This window comes from Phoxinus phoxinus, assembly GCF_949152265.1.
Source record: "Phoxinus phoxinus genome assembly, chromosome: 16".
Lineage (NCBI taxonomy): Eukaryota > Metazoa > Chordata > Actinopteri > Cypriniformes > Leuciscidae > Phoxinus > Phoxinus phoxinus.
The window spans coordinates 32628415-32646133 of record NC_136891.1 but is presented as its reverse complement, the minus strand read 5'-3'; the positions used below and the strand labels follow the sequence as shown (position 1 = coordinate 32646133).

General features: G+C 40.2%; 1 protein-coding gene across 1 annotated transcript in view; it reads right to left on the bottom strand.

Moving 5' to 3' along the window:
• Positions 1–17719, bottom strand: part of myt1la (myelin transcription factor 1-like, a) — a 94695-nt gene that overhangs the window by 51707 nt on the left and 25269 nt on the right. Inside the window, exons 6-7 of the mRNA XM_079639419.1 lie at positions 14657–14718; positions 14183–14422 (exon numbers count right to left, since the gene is read on the bottom strand). The gene's annotated coding sequence lies outside the window, so the exon portion shown is untranslated. The remainder of the gene's footprint in view (positions 1–14182; positions 14423–14656; positions 14719–17719) is intronic.

Genomic DNA, 17719 nt, shown 5'->3' with positions numbered 1-17719 from the left:
TGTGTGTGTGCACATGTAATGCAGATGCCTGCAAAGAGTCTAGCCAGAACTCCTATCCCCACACAGTAGAGAGTGTGGGCTGCTCACATCTTCCAGCCCTCATTTAGAATCAGAGCACATGCACAGTAGAGCTCTTCATTATTAGCTACTAGCCATGAAGCCATAGGTTATAAGCAGAATGCGCGCGAGAAAACTAGATCAGCCTGAAATTACAATTACATCAGAGGCCTGCAATCGCAGGGACTGTATTTTGAAAATAAAGCTCAAAACATGCTGGCACGTCTCCCGTTTTGGGATGGCACCAGATCTCTGAGGATATTTCTCGTAAGTTTCCTAATTTAAGTACTAATGGAAATGGTCTGGAATTTGCCAGATGCAGTTAATCTACAAATGGCCCGCCGCCCTTGCATGGAGGGCTCTCAGAGTCTGACTCAAGCAATACACTGCATGGCATGGATGCAATCCACAAAGACTAAACAATGAAACAAACCCATCTTCCACCCTGATGCACTCTAACGCATCCTCATCAAAGGTAAGGCTGGAGAACAATGCCTCCCTCTCCATCTCATTTCTCTTTACCTCTCTGACTCCTGACTCTCTCTCTCTCTCTCCCTCTCTCCCTCCTGAGGCCTCATTCTATTCCATCAGGCAGAGAAGAGCTTTAATTGCCCCTGCCATTCTCGAGCCTTGCTTATGGAGAGAGAAACCCGTGCCATCAGGTCTTAATGATGCCTGGCAACCGCGTGGGATCCAACCAACACGTCGTCAATAGCAACGGAGGCACCAGAAGTCCTCTCTCCCAGCGACGGGAAAGGCGAAGGCTTCCTGAGACTTCATGTCCTCAGAGAGAGAGAGGAGCAGTTCAGCGGAAAATAGCTTTTGGCCCCTCATTCGACAACCTAAGTTGGTGCCAGGCCCGGAGGAGACGTGGGCACCCAGACTGCCAGAATCGTCTGACAGGAAGAAATCGCATGTTACCCATCAAATTATACCAGCAATGACTAGCTGAGAGCTAATGGCTGCATTCAAATGTGATCACCTTTTTTCCCCCAGTAACTCTATTTCCTGGATTTGTAGAATCCTAATTTCACTTCCACAATTTTCTAATTCAGTAATACACAAAAAAGCCAATTCAGAACAAAATAACAGAGAAAATAACTGTTGCCTAACCATTAAAACATAAAAGCAAACTGCAAAAGTGAGCGATTAACTTGAGTCTGTAATTTTCCCTGTAGTCAATAATAATTTTACCAACTATAAAATAATCACCAAAATGACATTTAAATGTTTTTTCCTTGAAAATCCTTCATCATGCCTTAAAATAGCTTGAATGTATCTCTAAACCCATTCCTCATTTTGCAAATGTCCCCGCCTCCACTCACTCACTCAGCTCAGAGATCCACTCGTTGACAAACACACGTTGACGTGATTGGTTAAGGTAGTTTGTGACGTCAGAAACACCAGCGATTTCAAACCATATTTGGTTCACTGCAGTTTTAAGGAGAAAATACTCAACGATGGTATTTCACACTATCGAAAACACAACGTCCCTTAGTCAAGTGCTGATCACTCATAAATAAGGTATTTCCGACTCCACTTAAATGCCAAGTTGAAAGCAGTTGAGGCAATAGTTCATTTTTTTATAATAATTTATTCAATACTGAAAAGGCCGTTCACATCAAGAACGAGATCTATAAAGATAACTACAATATAAAGGGCTGCACAATATATAGAAATTATCGAAATATCGCAAATGTATATATCGCGATATGCATATCGCAACGGCTTGCAATAACTGAGGTCATGAACAAAAGACGAGAAAATCACTCACTGCTCTTGGCTGAATAACTTTTGTAGCTTTAATAAGAATCAGTATATATTTAATTCATACAGTGAAAACTAAGCAGTGTCTTATTTTTACATTTGATTATTCAGTTTCTGTTGTTAAATGAACCTAATGTAGGCCTTCCTGAACCCCTAAACCCCGCTGATGTTAAAATAACACTTCTTATGCGACAGTAAAACCCTGATGTTCACTTTCAGAAGCTGTAGAGATGTTTTCTTGTCACAAAAAGAATGTGAAACACGTATGTAGGTTATATAATTTTAAGTTTTCTTTAACACTTTAAGCATTATCGTATCGCATATCGCATTTTTCTTCAATATCGTGCAGCCCCCAACACACTAAAATGTTCTCTTTATTATATGCATGCGCAGCAGTTTTGTCGTCTGTTGCTTTAAATGCTCAAGCCCTTTTAAGCAGGTTGGATTCTAATTGGCTGTCAATGTTTTTATCATTCATCAGTTGGAAAAAATCAATTTGAAAGTGATTTCAATATTGTTCCTCTGAGGTGTTATCATTACGGTGTGGACTCTTTTAAGTATATATTTTTTTACATATATCTATTGTTATCGTTCTTGGTGTGAACAGGTTTTAATTCCAGAATTTTTGTCACTTTTTTTAATCTCCTATTTAATGATTATATCTCAACAAAAAAGGCAACTCCGAACAAAACAACAGAAAAATCCAACAAAGTACAAGCAATTTTCCAAATTAAAGCACACACAGAAAAACACACAAACATCTATTAAATACAGCACAAATGCCATCCCATGACACATAATGGAGGTGAAAACGTAATGATGAACTTGTTCTCAATGCGGGGCACCTTGCAGCTTGATCTGGCCACTTTCACACCATACCTGTTAATTACATCTCCTCCTCTACACTACATCTCCAGCTGGGCTCACCACGCCGCAGCCCTGCAGATGCTGAGCCCATGTGCTTGTGTGCATTCGGGATAGCAAAGCTCGGACAGTTCTTACACATACACTAAAAAAAATGAACTAGGAAGGTTGTGCACTTTACATAATATATTTACATTTAGTTTACTTATAATAATTGTGTTTGTTGACTTGAAATGTTTTTTTTTCTATTAAGGTCCACGCAATTATGTCTCAACTTAACAGTACAAAATCCTAACGTGTTGTCTAAACGTGTTAAGTAAAATATTCTTACATCCAGAGGGTAGCGGTATAGTACGACGCCAACTGCCACTGTGCCCTAACTTAATTTGATTGTGTTCAATCTGCTTAAATATATGTAAAATTTAAGTTTACTTAATCCGTTTGTGTTGGATTACATGAATGATGTGTGTTGCATTAACTGAAACTGGGCGGTGCTTGTTAGTTCCCAGCATGCTTTGCATATGGTTAAATTAAGAGAGAATAAGTGCTAAAAGTGCTATCTTATGGGTTTTTTGAGAAAATGAGAAAAGGGAAGACTTTTCTGCATTGGAAGACTTGGTAGTGTGGAATTGTGTTTAATGTTCATTACATTGGAATTAGAACCATTTAAATTACAGTGGGTTACCATTGTGGAGAAGAGTGGAGCATTTTGTTTGGCTGTGACTGATTTGGTTATTCACAACTGCATTGGTTGAAGGGGCATGTAAATCTCAGCATTTAATATATGTGGATGGATATATTAATGGATGAATGAAAATAAAAAAACACTTGAATCATGTCAGGAAACCTTAAAAAAATAATTTTGAGACGACTTAAATTGGATCGCTTAAAATGACTTAATTCCATGATGTTGAAGTTACATGAACAAATTATGTTTGTTTAACGTAATCCAGTTATGTGGAACCTGTTGACATAAAAAAGTTAATTAAAAAATTTATAATTTTTTTGAGTGTAGACATGTGTATTTCACACACTAACACGCGTGGTCGTGCAAGAGAGCCTGGAATCTCATATCTGTTAACAATTCCAAAGAGTGTCAAAAAGGTTGTTTAGATTTGTGAAGGTAAAAGTGCCATTCAATTGTTAAAGCAATTCAAGGCAAACTCTTCAAACTCAAAGCTGCATACGAAGGCTGCATTTTAAGATCCAAAAAGTATAGACATTTTACAGAAGCAATCCAATAATGCATTGCGACAAGCTTATGCAGCGTTCAAGTCAAGTGGGAAATTAGTTACTTTCTAAAAGCAAAGACTTCTGAATCTCGTGACATATTAGAAAGTCGTGACATATTAAATACTGAGTGTATATAAGCACCATTTGTTGTTTGCTTCATGCTAATTGGGACCGTGTCAATTACGGCATAAGTTATCACGATAAGATGAAATTGTGAACGTTGACTGTACAATTGAGTTTGTAGGCATTTTATGTATACTGGTGTTGATGAAGAAGAAGAATAGCAAATACATTTTTTCATATGGTTTATGAAGAGACTTGACCAACCAAACTAAATTTTCCATAATTTTCTAGGGATAATCATTTTCAAGAATAACTCCATTTACTTCAACAACAAAAATCACCTGACCATGTCATAAGTGCGATTTCCGAAGTGAGCATAGGACTTTCATGAGGACCTTCAGAGGAAGTGAAACTATCTTTGAGATATTACAGCATGCATTGGCTATAAGCTCTGTCGTACATAAACTTTGCAAAATCGTTAATTACCATTCACAACTGACTTGTTTGAAGCCTGACTAGGTTGAAGTTTCCTAATATGATTTCCCTTGATATGATTCAAATGTTGGAAACTCATACTGTATTTCCAACTCTAGAAATGTATTAGAAATATAATTAATGCAATACATGATAACATGATAATGTAAGAGTCACCTTTGCCTCAAATTCATGTGTGCTGTGTATATTATTATTATTATTATTATTATGAGTATTGTGCTGTTCCTTTGGTGTCACATGAATTGAAATCAACTGTGAGTTGAGTCTCTCGTGCACGCGCGTGTAGAGCGTCATCCATGTGCTACTTCCTACATAGCATTTCAAATCATTCACTTACAGTTAGGACGCCTATCCAGTCAGCGAGTCAGCGAGTCCGCTTGCTAGGTTTTGGAACAGAGCTTGAGCTTTTATCAGCTTAAAACCAACCGAACCACACGAGAGCCTGACATCTATAACCAAACCCATAAGGCTGTCCAAAGCGCTCTTTGTCAACTAATGAGTCATTCCAGGCTCGGTTCAGCGCACATCTGTCCAAAAGCGTATGAGTGCTAATTCTCCCCATCTTTATGAGCTCGGCGCAGCGCTGGAATGTGATTAGTTATATGTTGCATTGGGCTCTGTCTCCAGCTTTGTCACCAGCGAATTCTAATCAGTGAGGCAAATCAGCGCGGATTGAGCAGAGATGGAGAGGAAATATGATTTTAATCAGCATGCAGCGCTCGTGCTCCTGTCTGTCTCATTCACAACGCATTCAGAGACGGAGAAACCATGGAGCAATCAGCCAGACCTCCGCTGCGTCCTATCGAGAAGGACGTGCTTTAATTACCACCAGCCAAGACTCTCTCTCTCTCTTTCCTTCTCACTCTGTTTCTCTCGCTCTCTCTCACTTCCCTAAAATGAATAATTGCAATAATGAGCCATTTTCATCTAGCTCTCCTTCACCAAAGGATGACAAAAATTACTCATCTTGTTAAAAACCCATATCTACCACAATGTGTACGTGGGATTAGGGAATCTGATGTTGTTCCGTGTGCTTGGAGCTGTACGCAGGCGGTGTACTGTGGGCACATTTGGTCTTAATGAATAATTAGCAGTGTGTTTTAGCTGAGTCACGGTGCTGGAGGGCCTGCACTGGACTCTAATGGAGGTGTTGCCTCACGTCTTCCATCACAGGACTGTCCCCAGTGAACCAATTGCATAGCAGCCTGTGTGAGGCACGGCGGAGTGTGTGCGTGAGCGCGCGTGTTAAAAATAACAGCTCTCCCACTTCATGACTCATTCTATGAGCTCTCTGTCCGACACTCCCAAACAGTGTCTGGAAAGAAACCCTAGAGCCAACTCCTTAATTTACTGACTGGTCATTCCTTACCATCTATGTGTGTGTGTGTGTGTGTGTGTGTGTGCTGCTATACATTATATATAAATATCCCCATAGCTGGTTGGTACAGGCAAGATGTGATGCTCTACTGAAGCATCATGCCAGCCCTGTTATACAGTATGATGTTGTTATGTAACTTTTCACAGGGCTGGTCGACAATGACAACCGAAGGTGAGAACGACAGATGGAACACAGATGCCACCAGTGCGCACATGATTTAGTCAGACTAGAGACCGGACTTACTGTGACAGACCAGAAAAGCGGATAAAATACATAATTGTAGGTTGGGGACTTGATTCTATCCATTGATTGTTGATTGGATGAGGAAGATGTGAATGCAAGCTTGCAGTCCACTGTAAGAAAGGGGCAGAGTGTTGACTAAATGTGTGGAGAAGTTATGAAATTTTGGCAAAAAATTACAAGGTGCATGGATGAATAATTTACAATTAGATCAATAGCATGCATTTAAAAAAATATTGTTAATTTTCATTTCCTGTCAACTCTAATTACAACATTGGCAAATTGTTTTAAGCGTAAATTTGACATAACAAGTGAGGTTTATTACATAGAGAGGATTTTCACATAGAGAAAAAAAATCTTAATATTCTATGCAATTTTGTGTCTAAAGTAATTTGATCTTGTTTAAAGGATGTTTAGATGTTTATCTTGGAAAACAAGACAAAAATACTGATTGATTGATTAATCACAATGATTTTTTGCAGTGCACAATAGGAAGCGTGACTGATTATATAAACATTAAAAAGCAATTAAGACAACACTTCCACACACACACACACACACACACACACACACACACACACACACACACACACACACACACACACACACACACACACACACACACACACACACACACACACACACACACACACGAATTCGAGAGCCATATCTTCTTCCTATGCCAAGGCAGCAGAACCTGTTCACCTCTTTATAATGCTTTGTATTCTGCTAACACACTCCTGCAACAACAACCCCAGCAACCCGTGTCTATGTCTGCAGACACAAAATACTCATGCCCATTTGAGCTCTCTAATGTACTCCATCCTCCTTTCTTTTTAGGACAACATAAAGTAAAGAGTGAGCAGAAACCAGATGATCTCTTAAGAGCTGAACTCGTGTAATCACCCCAGATTAGTTATTAGGGAAAATGCCCCCGCTGCACAAACACACACACACAAAAGGAATCCTTTCCACATTCAAAAAGAAAGATGATGAGGCCCGTCCATTTACTCCCCCCGCCCTTCCACGGGTCTGCAAATGCAACAGGAAATAGGCCTCCATATGTGGCCCAGCTCATGTTGTGAGATGCTCTCACCGATTGGAGTGAATCATCGCCATTATCGGATAGCCGTGTGTATGCGTTGCGCTTTCAACACAGACTCGATAGCTTTCCTGAGTCACTGTGCATATATGGGAAAATCAGGTCAGTACTGATTTGGAGAGTGTATGCGGCCTATGGGGAACGGTGGTGGGGGGGATCTATGGGAGTCTATGGGGAGATTATACACCAATGCTCGTTTTCAAAGGCTGCCACAAACTTCACTAATGTCCCGATGATCAGACTCGTGGTTATGGCAGGAGAACGATTGACTCTGTGTTTGTGAGAGCAAAGGTAAATCCCAGTTTGTCTACTTGTGCTTTATTTCAGGAGGCACAGCACGGAGGAGTAGGGCTCTACATCCTGGCGACAAGTGTCAGCTGATGGCTGTATGTAAATGTGTCCACGCGGCGCAGGACTGCTTAAAGGTCCTGTTCTTCGTGATCCCATTTTGTTAACTTTAGCTAGTGTGTAATGTTGCTGTTAGAGCATAAATAATACCTGTAAAATGATAAAGCTCAAAGTTCAATGCCAAGCGAGATATTTGATTTAACAGAAGTCCCCTTTCAAAGCCGACAGCGAACGGCCAGTTCGGACTACATCCTCTACTTCCTGCTTTAATGACGTCACTAAGACAGTTTGACTAACCTCCGCACACAGGAATACACAAAAGGGGGTGTGGTCTTGTCGCGCTCCTACAGAGAAGAGGAAGAGTTGTGCTTGTAGAGTGTGTGTGTCGCCATGTCGTCGAGACGCTGTTATTTTCATCCCGGAGTCAGATCACCTTTGTTTAGCCGTGTTTACAATAACACTGAGCGCATGCGTCTCCACGTTACGGTAAGAGGCGTGACCTTTCCGGGCAACGTGCGCTAAGCTGCTGTCCAATCACAACACAGGAACCGCTGGCACAATCAGAACTCATTACGTATTTCTGAAGGAGGGACTTCATAGAATAAGGAAGTCATCAGCCCGTCATCAGCCCGTTTTTAGGACAGTGAAAACAGCGGTAAACAGATAAGTACATTTTTTGAAAAATACTGTGTTTTTTTACACGTGAAACATGAACATGTTATATTGCACACTGTAAACACGATCAAAGCTTCAAAAACACAGAAAAAAACGGGACCTTTAAAGTTACTGACACGCTAGATTTATAAAGAAAGACAAGAAAAAGAAAGAAAATTAAAAGCAGAACGTGCTTGATAAGTTATTAAAAGCACAATAAACTGCGCAAGAGAACTGAATTCGGTGATTACACCCAAAGCGAGCACAAAGAAAGCCGCCTCTCAGACAATGTATGCGATCCGAATTAAGTTCCGTGGCATATTGCACTTGAACGGCCAAATACATACACACTTACAGTACATGTCGAAATGTAGTATTCACGTTAACAGCCGGTTATGTCTTAAGTGAATGTAAACAGTTGGGAAATAAAACTGATGTGTAACTTAGATCTGTGCTTTAGGTCTTAAAGTGACAGTAGCCTAATATAACAGTATTTTACTTGATTACTAGGCTAGATCAACCTGAAAAACTTCAATCACTATTTTATTTGTGTCTTATTTGTACTAGTTTATTATCCTATTGCTTGTTATTTTATTTGTAGTTTGTTTCTTTCTTATCTTATTTATGATTGTGTACGTCAAAAATTGCTTAAGAACTTTTTACATTTATAGGCTATGTTTGCTGTGGAATAGAAATTGCTTGTGTGTGTGTGTGTGTGTGTGGGGGGGGGGGGGGGGGGGGGGGGCATCATGTACTTTGTGTCCAAAGTGAGGCCTACTGTCTTTGAAAACACTGAAAATGACAAGATTTTGCATTTAAAATGCCCAAATTATGCACTTACTTAACTGACAAATAAAGTTTGTCCCAAAAAAGCAAACATTGCATACTTGCACAACTTTACTCCCGAAGTGAAAAGAGAGAAGCCATCTTGCTCTGATGCCAGATGTCATTTGGGACACAACTCAGATCTTTAACTTCCTTCGGTTACACTTTATTTCGATAGTCCACTTTAGACATTTTACTAACTACTGTATAAGTAACTTTGCAACAAATTTAATTTTAATGTAATTAAAACATTACCTAACATGTTAACTAACTCTCATTAATCATTAACACCAAAATAAAGTACTAAAGTGTAGTTTATGCATATGTGAGTGCATTAGCAGGTAGTTGCTGAGTCGCAGGTGTTTAATGAGATGAGGCCGAAACAAGTCCAGTTCTAGAAGGCTTTGACTATTTAATTTCACTTAACATTTTATTTATTCGTTATATTGAAGATAATTTTTTAAAGGATATTGGTTTACTTACGCTATTTTTGAGCACTTGAGCTTAACTTGAGTGTTTGTAGATGTTGCAATATTGCAATATATCAGTTTTATTTTGATTTTAGAAAATAAACATGATTGCTCTCCTCACAAATCAACAGTTTCTTGTTTTTCACTGACATATCTCAGGTGTTGAGGACTAGTGCATCTTTGAGCCTAAGTTTAGTACAAGTAAAATACTTAAGCACTGTTCAAATCAGATATTTTAAGACTTTTACTAAAGTTGTATCAGAATTGGTCGCTGTAAGGTATCTGTACTTTCACTCTGAAGTATGGGTTTCAGGAACTCTTTACACTTCTGCTCTAAAGACTGCTAGTTGAAATGCATTTGCAAAGTTACTTATAGTAAGTAGCGGACTAAACCTTCAAAATTGGACTATCAAAGTAAAGTGTTACCCTTCCCATGTCATTCAACTTGCCCATGTTGCCATTTAAGAACTGTAATTTGGCTGCTTCTAGCATGTGAATGAAGAATTCAGGTAAAATACCATTTGATTAGACGCAGGGTCTTTGACGATAAAAGTTATAGGAATATTTCACCTTAAAAAGTGTTTATAAGCCTTTAGAATCCTTGATACTGATTAGATATTTCCTAATATTCCCGATTGTCCATGTTTCCCTTGAACAGAACAATTATCAATTTAAAAAAGTAAATTTTGAAGCTATATTAAGTTATTTAAAACTGGCATGATCCTAACTTAGCCTGAAACACTGGAGCTGCAGATGTTTATAAGGGGTAAGAGGCATGAGAGGGTTTGTTTACACTGATCCTGAATCCGGGGATCTAACCTGGGCTGCCCCTGAATGTCTTATTCACCCTCACACACATCTCTCATTGCCTGTCTTTCGTTGTCTCAATCTTTCTTTCTTTCTTTTCCCTCCCTCCTTCTACTCAACTAGGTCACAGTAGCATCTAATATAGATCAGGGCTTCCCATGAAAAAGGCAATAGAATAATCTAGAAGTGTGTTATAGCCTTCATATACAATAACATGTTTGTAATGTGATAACATATTAGAATCATAGCTTTCCGGAGAACCAAATAACCTCTACACCATGACCCATTTATAAATAAAAAGCCACTTTTATTCATAATGCAACTGTTGATTCAGAGCTGCATTGGTCTTTTTCGTTACCCAATTCTACTTTGCATTGTTCACAGAGATAATTTACTAGAGGGAAAGTTAAAAAAATCTAAGATTGGATTTCTCCTCTTAGAATAAAAGATGTTTTTCAATTCATGCATGCTATTAGTAATGCTTATTTTCAAGCATTCAATATAGTGATACTTTGCCATTCTCTACTGCAGTCTGTCAAGGATATTTGGTGATGCTAAATCATTCCGAGTGAAAGCACATTTAAGAGAATCTAATATTTACTTTGAGAAAATATGTAAAGCATTTTTTCTATAATATTTTTCTATTTATTTATTTTAAAAAATATTATAATTGTAATATTTATTTAAATTCTCACACATTTGCATGTATTTTTGTTGTAAAATATCCTTAAGAATTATGTTTGATGTACGAACAAGACGAAATCTTTATTATATAATCACCACAAACTACACCAGAGTGAATACCTTAGTCATGTAACTCGCTAGCACAAAATTCATTGATTCAGCCAAAAATTCCCATATAAATATTCATAAACAAAAAAAAAAAAAAAAAAAAAAGCAATTGAGATATTGTGGTTCTTCAGTCTTAATGAGCATGGTGTGAGCACTGAATGGCCCGCTGGGTGTGTATGTGTGTGTCCATGCTCATCCGCCAATAAAAGCCTGTCTGTCAGCCTGACAACATTCCTGTAGCACCACATGATTCAGCAAAACTCCACCATTAATACCACCAGAGCTATTTAACTTCCTGTAAACTTTTTGGTACTGCGCACACACAGTAGATTGAGTGACAGCTTTCAACTTCAACACTAAATCATGAATATATTATTAAATGGATTGCTTACGCCATGCTAGTACCAAGAAGCCCAGAGTCTCGCTCCAGCTTGAAGTAACATCTGCTGGAAACGGGGGGAATTGGTCGGGAGTTTGGCAGTTTGATAGGTAGGCAGGAATAAGAAAATCTCACTCACTTTGACAGCATAAGCACTGACTAGCACTGTCTTAATGCTAGCATTATGTTATCGTCCTATAAGACTGCAGTATAACAATGAGCCAATATAGCCAATTATGCTAAATAATCTGAAAACATATTTGTGCATTTCATTCTGAACTTCAGCTTAATGTTCTCATGTCTGTTTACATTTTAACATCCAAAAAATGTCATGTTTTCCTGTGTTATCTGGTTTTATAACAAGCTGATTTTTTTTTACATATAAATGCACTCATGCATGGTTAGCATTGCAATGGCATTATTATGACTAGAATGTGATTCCCGCATAGACAGCTGTGACATTCCAATGAATGTAACAAAAAAGAGTCCATGCACTTTATCACTGAAAAAAAAAAAAAAATCTGAATAATCTGAAAACTAGTCAACCATTTCTCAAAACAAACTCAGAAGAAAGGCGACAGACAAATGAGCAGAACACACAGGCATAGCTAAATAAGGTCAGGAGGATAATGTGCATGTAAATATAATATACACATAAATGAAATCCATCCAATTTTGTTCTTCCCCAAGCTGCCTTCACCAACGATGCTATTTTTGTCTGAGCCAATGCCACACATCAGACAGTGGTTAGTGTTTGTGTGTGTGTGTGTGTGTGTGTGTATGGGTGGTGGGGGTTGGTTGGCGACTCATTAAACCTGTAAGATTGTGAAATGGGCAAGGTTTCCCTCTGTTTTTCTCACTGCCTTTCTCTTCCTCAGTGTATAAATGGCTCACTGAGGAAAGGAAACCCTCTGGGGTCATGGAGATTCTAGCCAGACAAATCACATCTTCTCCTGAGGACTCTTTCTCCACCTCAAACCCGAGCTCACCCTCAGCCTGCTCGCGTTCTGATCCTAAATGCGGCACTTTTCTGACAGGAAAGCATACATTTTAAATGGTAATTTCTCTACTGAAGCGTTGCATTAATCTAATGTCATCTCTTGTAGTTAGCCAGTTAGTTCCCCAAACCAAACCAGGAGCTAAAGGAAAAACAAGAACACAAAGAAGTGAAAAAAAGAAGCAGAAACGCATTTTGCAAGTGTAACGACACTGTCACCGCCATATCTGCGTTTCTAAGAATGTTGCTATGGTAAGATTAACCTAACGAACACGCATCGTTAGGCGCCTATAGGAGTAATGAGATCATATGCTGGAATCATGTGAGATCACATTCAGTATTCATAAGTGTGACAGCTTCTCTTGAACTCCTGCTGAGATGTCTCACTGCTGATCCAGGTCCAGAACCTCCCACCTGAACTTCTCCTCAGATATTATTTGACTGTTTTCAGATCAGCTGAAAAGGGCAACCGTCAAAACACCCCCAGTCAACAATATCACCCATCATTGCATAAACATGTGCTCAGATGGTTGTATGAATAATGCACAAAATCCTTCTCGAGAATTATACTCCATCACTGATGCAGATCTGGCTTCTATCATTTCGTGTGAGATTTGCACACCCGATAATCTATGCAAACATTTCATTAATGTCATTAAGAAATCTTATAACCAACTAACAAGAATAATGATTATTATTAATATAAATTATGCTTTAATTAATATTATTATTATTTTTGTTTTAATTGCATAACATACTAACTAAATAAAATATTAAAACTTTAGTTATTTTATAAACAATTTAAATAATATTAATAATAATAAAAGTCAATAATTATAAATTACCATAATAATTCTAAATAATTATAATAATAATAATAATTGTAATAAAGTTATTATAATTTGTTTATAATAGCCGTGACATCAAAAATAGTAGTAATAATAAAGTTTATCTAATTTATAATGTAATAATTATTACTATTAGATAATAAAGGAAACAGAAAAAATATTAATTCTCCATGATGGAGGTCCAGTGCATACTAAATCCCATCGGCCTGTGTCGTGCCACTGGTTGACATTATATAACACCTCTGTGCAATACACTCACACTATGGCTGCATTATCAGTGGCTGTTTAATGAGCCCCAGTTGTACAAGCAACTCTTCTCTGCTCTTTGTTCCACAGGTAAATCAACAACAGCAAAGCCCTGCCGCAACTCACATTCAACTTCAAATCACTCAACTTTCAGAGTCAGTCATTCTCCTGAGGTGAAGATGTTCAAGACAGACGTTTCATTTTGCCCCGAAAACATGCACAATTACCCCTAAAAAGATCACGATTTGCTTAAAAGTATTACATAAGAATCAACTATCAGACTAAGGCACTGATCTATATAATGGTTGCTAATTATTGAGTGTCATGCGTATATGTAGTTGGGAACAACCATTAGTCGGTCAGATAGCCATAGCATTGCAGTTTGAAAGGCAAAGAGGTAGCGGAGCTTACTTTGTCAGACAGCTACTCTGCAGCTGTGTGTTGGAATGCAAAAGTGATGTCTTCATGAACGCATTACAACGTCTTCCTCTCTTAAAAACACATGCACGCAGACAAACATGCACACTCCTTGTTCATGAACGAACATAGATTACGAGGCCACGACATGCCAGCGTGGCTAAACAAGTAGAACAAGAAGTAAACAAAGTGAAACCTACTGAAATGGCGACACTGTCTTTCTCTCTCCCTCCCTCTGTCTCCTCACACACACCGTGGGTCTGAAAGTCTGCACCCGTCTTTCTCTGTTTCTCTTTAAAATGCTTTTCCTGTCCCTCAAAGCACACTCTTTCACTTCTCTCGTCTGTTCTCCTGAGCTTTCTTTGTCTGAGCACGGTATTCCGCCAGCACTTAGAGAGATGGAGGGAGAGAGAGTGGAGGAGCAGGGAACTGCAGCCGCTCTGGAGAGGCAGTAGAAAGAGCGGGAGAGAGAGAGAGAGAGAGAGAGAGGGAGGGAGGGAGGGAGAGACACAGACAGACAGGGAGGAGGGGAGTGAGAGAGCTGGAGCGTAGGGAGGGAGCTGTGAGCAGAATGTGTGAGGCGGTAGAGAGAGAAGCGTGTGAGCCAGTCTCTAGAAGCGACGCGACACTGCAGCAGCAGCGAGTGTGGAGCATGCAGAGCCAGACTTACCCACCTCATCTGACCGACAGACAGACAGCACGGACCCTCGGCTTTGGAGACGCAGAGGCTGCCAGGCTAAAAAACAAACAAAAAATAAATAGGAATTGTATTGCAAAATAAACAAACCCAGTCTGCCCGAAGCCAGAGAACAAAGGGCAGGCTGGAAATGTATAACCTTAATCAGTCTCTCCCATATTAATTCGGCTGTAGACAGTCTGTTTCTAGTCACTCTCTGCTCTGCTCTCCCCACAGACTACAGAGTCTACAAAGCCATATGAGTGCGCTAGCGTGTGCAGTTGTGTGGGAGTCTGTATTTGATATAGAATATGAATTATGTGCCAGTAAAATGTGCCTCATTGAAAATTAAGCAAACACCGTGGTATACAACGGCCACGTCTGCGTTAAATCCCCGCGGACAATGGCTTCATTTACAAACTCTTTCAATAAAATTCAACTGGTTCTATTTTTAATCAAAAAACCAAGATGCAAAAGGATGAGCATAAAAAATTCCAGTGCTTTTCGAAATGTTGAACTCATTTGACACGATTTGAAAAGCATTTTAGGACAACTACCATTTTTTTTGCATAAACCGGAGATCCCCAAGTGCTGAAACGCACACAGACACACACTCTTGGTGCTGAAACGCACACAGACACACACTCTTGGTGCTGAAACGCACACAGACACACACTCTTGGTGCTGAAACAACGGGGAACATTGGACAGCTCCTGGTGCTGAAACAAAGACCGTATTGGACAGCTCCTGGTGCTGAAAGAAATAAGTCCAGTCTTTTCTCTACCCATGCAAGTAAACCCCAGAAAAACAAGGCAGCCTAGTTGCCTCTCAACGGCGTGGCACATATAATGGCAGCTGTCTTGGAAATGCCTCCCTAATCACGTTAATAGGTTTAATCAGTGAATTAGCAGCAGGAAAATGTCAGAGTGGCCAACAGAAAATGGAGAAGCTAATTAATGGAAAGGGAGAGTGTCTAAAATGCCGGTGCTGGGGACAGGCGTGAAGGGTGCTGGTCCTCATGGGCATTGCTCTTGTGGGGCCGCAGTGAAACGCAACCCTGTGGCAATTACGCACACGAGAGCAGACTCCCATTAGACGAAATGCATATGTACTTGGCTGATATCCCAGAACCAATGTCTCTCGCACTCAGTATTCACAAGCAAGGCTAACCATTGTGACTGTGAATGCATGACGCCGGCTTTCTCTAAAGCGAGGAACATGCGACACGCGTCGTTCAATGTGCACGTGCCATAGCGGGTTTCTTAGAATGGCCTACGCCTTGTCTGCCTGGAAAAACAGACCGATCGATAAGACTCCGAACGCAGTCGTGAGCGTACACACAAACACACACACACACGCGCACGTTCAAATCACACCAATAACGAGGCTCTCGTAGCCGCAGTGCTCGGAGGAGCTAGTCTGGACACACCGATCCAACAGATCTCGACGTTCTGCAAGAGACGGTGTGGGATCAGAAATCAAATTCTTAATCCTAAACCCGAGAAAATGAAAAACACTGCTCTAGGACCAGCAGAAACAGGCTGTGGTGGGAAGTGAGGAGACAGGCGGAAAGAGGCAGGGGGAACGAGAGCAGCCTCTGCCATGGAGAGCAAGGGATTTGGGGGTGTGGGGGGGTGGGTGGAGGGAGGAAAGAGCGGTAATTAAAGGAGAAAGGCAGGGGAGGCTGGGAGGAGAGGAGACTGGAGGAGACATGTACACACACACACACACACGCTAAGGGAAAGAGCTGAGGCAGCGAGGGAGAGGAGCGGAGGGGTGCAGACATGTCTTCCCTAGTGAAAGAGACAAATGCATTGTGATAGGCTGGGAAGCCTCATAGGAGCTGATTTATTTCCACAGACGCTGTGTAGGGCTGTGACACACTCACACACAGACACACACATACACATGGGCCTACTCGCAGTGACACATGCATAAAAATACATATATGAAGTATGGAAAGCAACACTTGTGTAATGAACATAAATTAGCAGAGGCATGTTAAAAAATGAGATATTTCTAAAATGTAGATCTACGGATCCGTTTTCAGTCACGATTCTTCTTTCTCTTTCCTCTCGTCGTCTCCATCATTAATCTCTCTGTAGGTCTTTGCCTCGCTTTCTCTCTCCCTCTCTTTTTTCGCTGCCAAAATTTGCTGTTGCAGAAGCGACAGAACGCGACCTTCCGTTCAGGCTGCGCCAAACGAGGAGCGCTCATCAGCCATGCAAATGAGTGTGCATTCATTAGCGCTGACAGATGGCCTGCTGGAGAGATGATGATGGAGGAGAGAGGAGGGAGCGTTTCTCACACTCATTTGCTGCAGAGAGGTGGAGAGAAAGGGGAGAGTGTGTCAGAGGTGTGAGGGGTTGGCGGAGGCAGGGTGGTTCAGATCCATTCACCCGACTGCCATCATCAGCTTTGGGTTTGGATGCCATGTGACAGTGACAGGTGCTGGTCTTAGCATTCCATTGTATGTGTGCGTGTCTGGATATGTGTGTGAGTGTCTTCCTATGCCTATGTTTCATCCACCATATTGCGTTTTTCTTATGATTATAGCTTGTGTTGGCTCGGTTCTACTGTGAATGGTATTGGAGAAAGCATATGAAGCTTTGTAAACAGGAAGGGAATGTTAGACGGAACAAATTGTTGTCTTCTTTGTGGAAGTATGTAAAGTTTTCTTTTGAGTCTGTGTCGTTCTTTATTTGTGTGCACAGAACGCATAAGAAACGCACACCCACACACATATAGATTATATATAAATATACTGTATATATTTATATACACACATACGGTTATGTGCATATGCATTCATTTGTATGCACAGTGACTGTATGGATGGATGTATGTATGTATGGATGGATGGATGGATGGATGGATGGATGGATGGATGGAGATAGATAGCAACCTCTCTGTAGTCAAATGAACTTCCTCTATTATGCAGCGAACGGTGATTCCACATGCACAAACACACACACACACACACACACACCCCCACTCATTCCTGCACTATTGCCCTGTTTTTGTGCGATTGAACTCCACACATCAATCAGTGGTTTGGTGA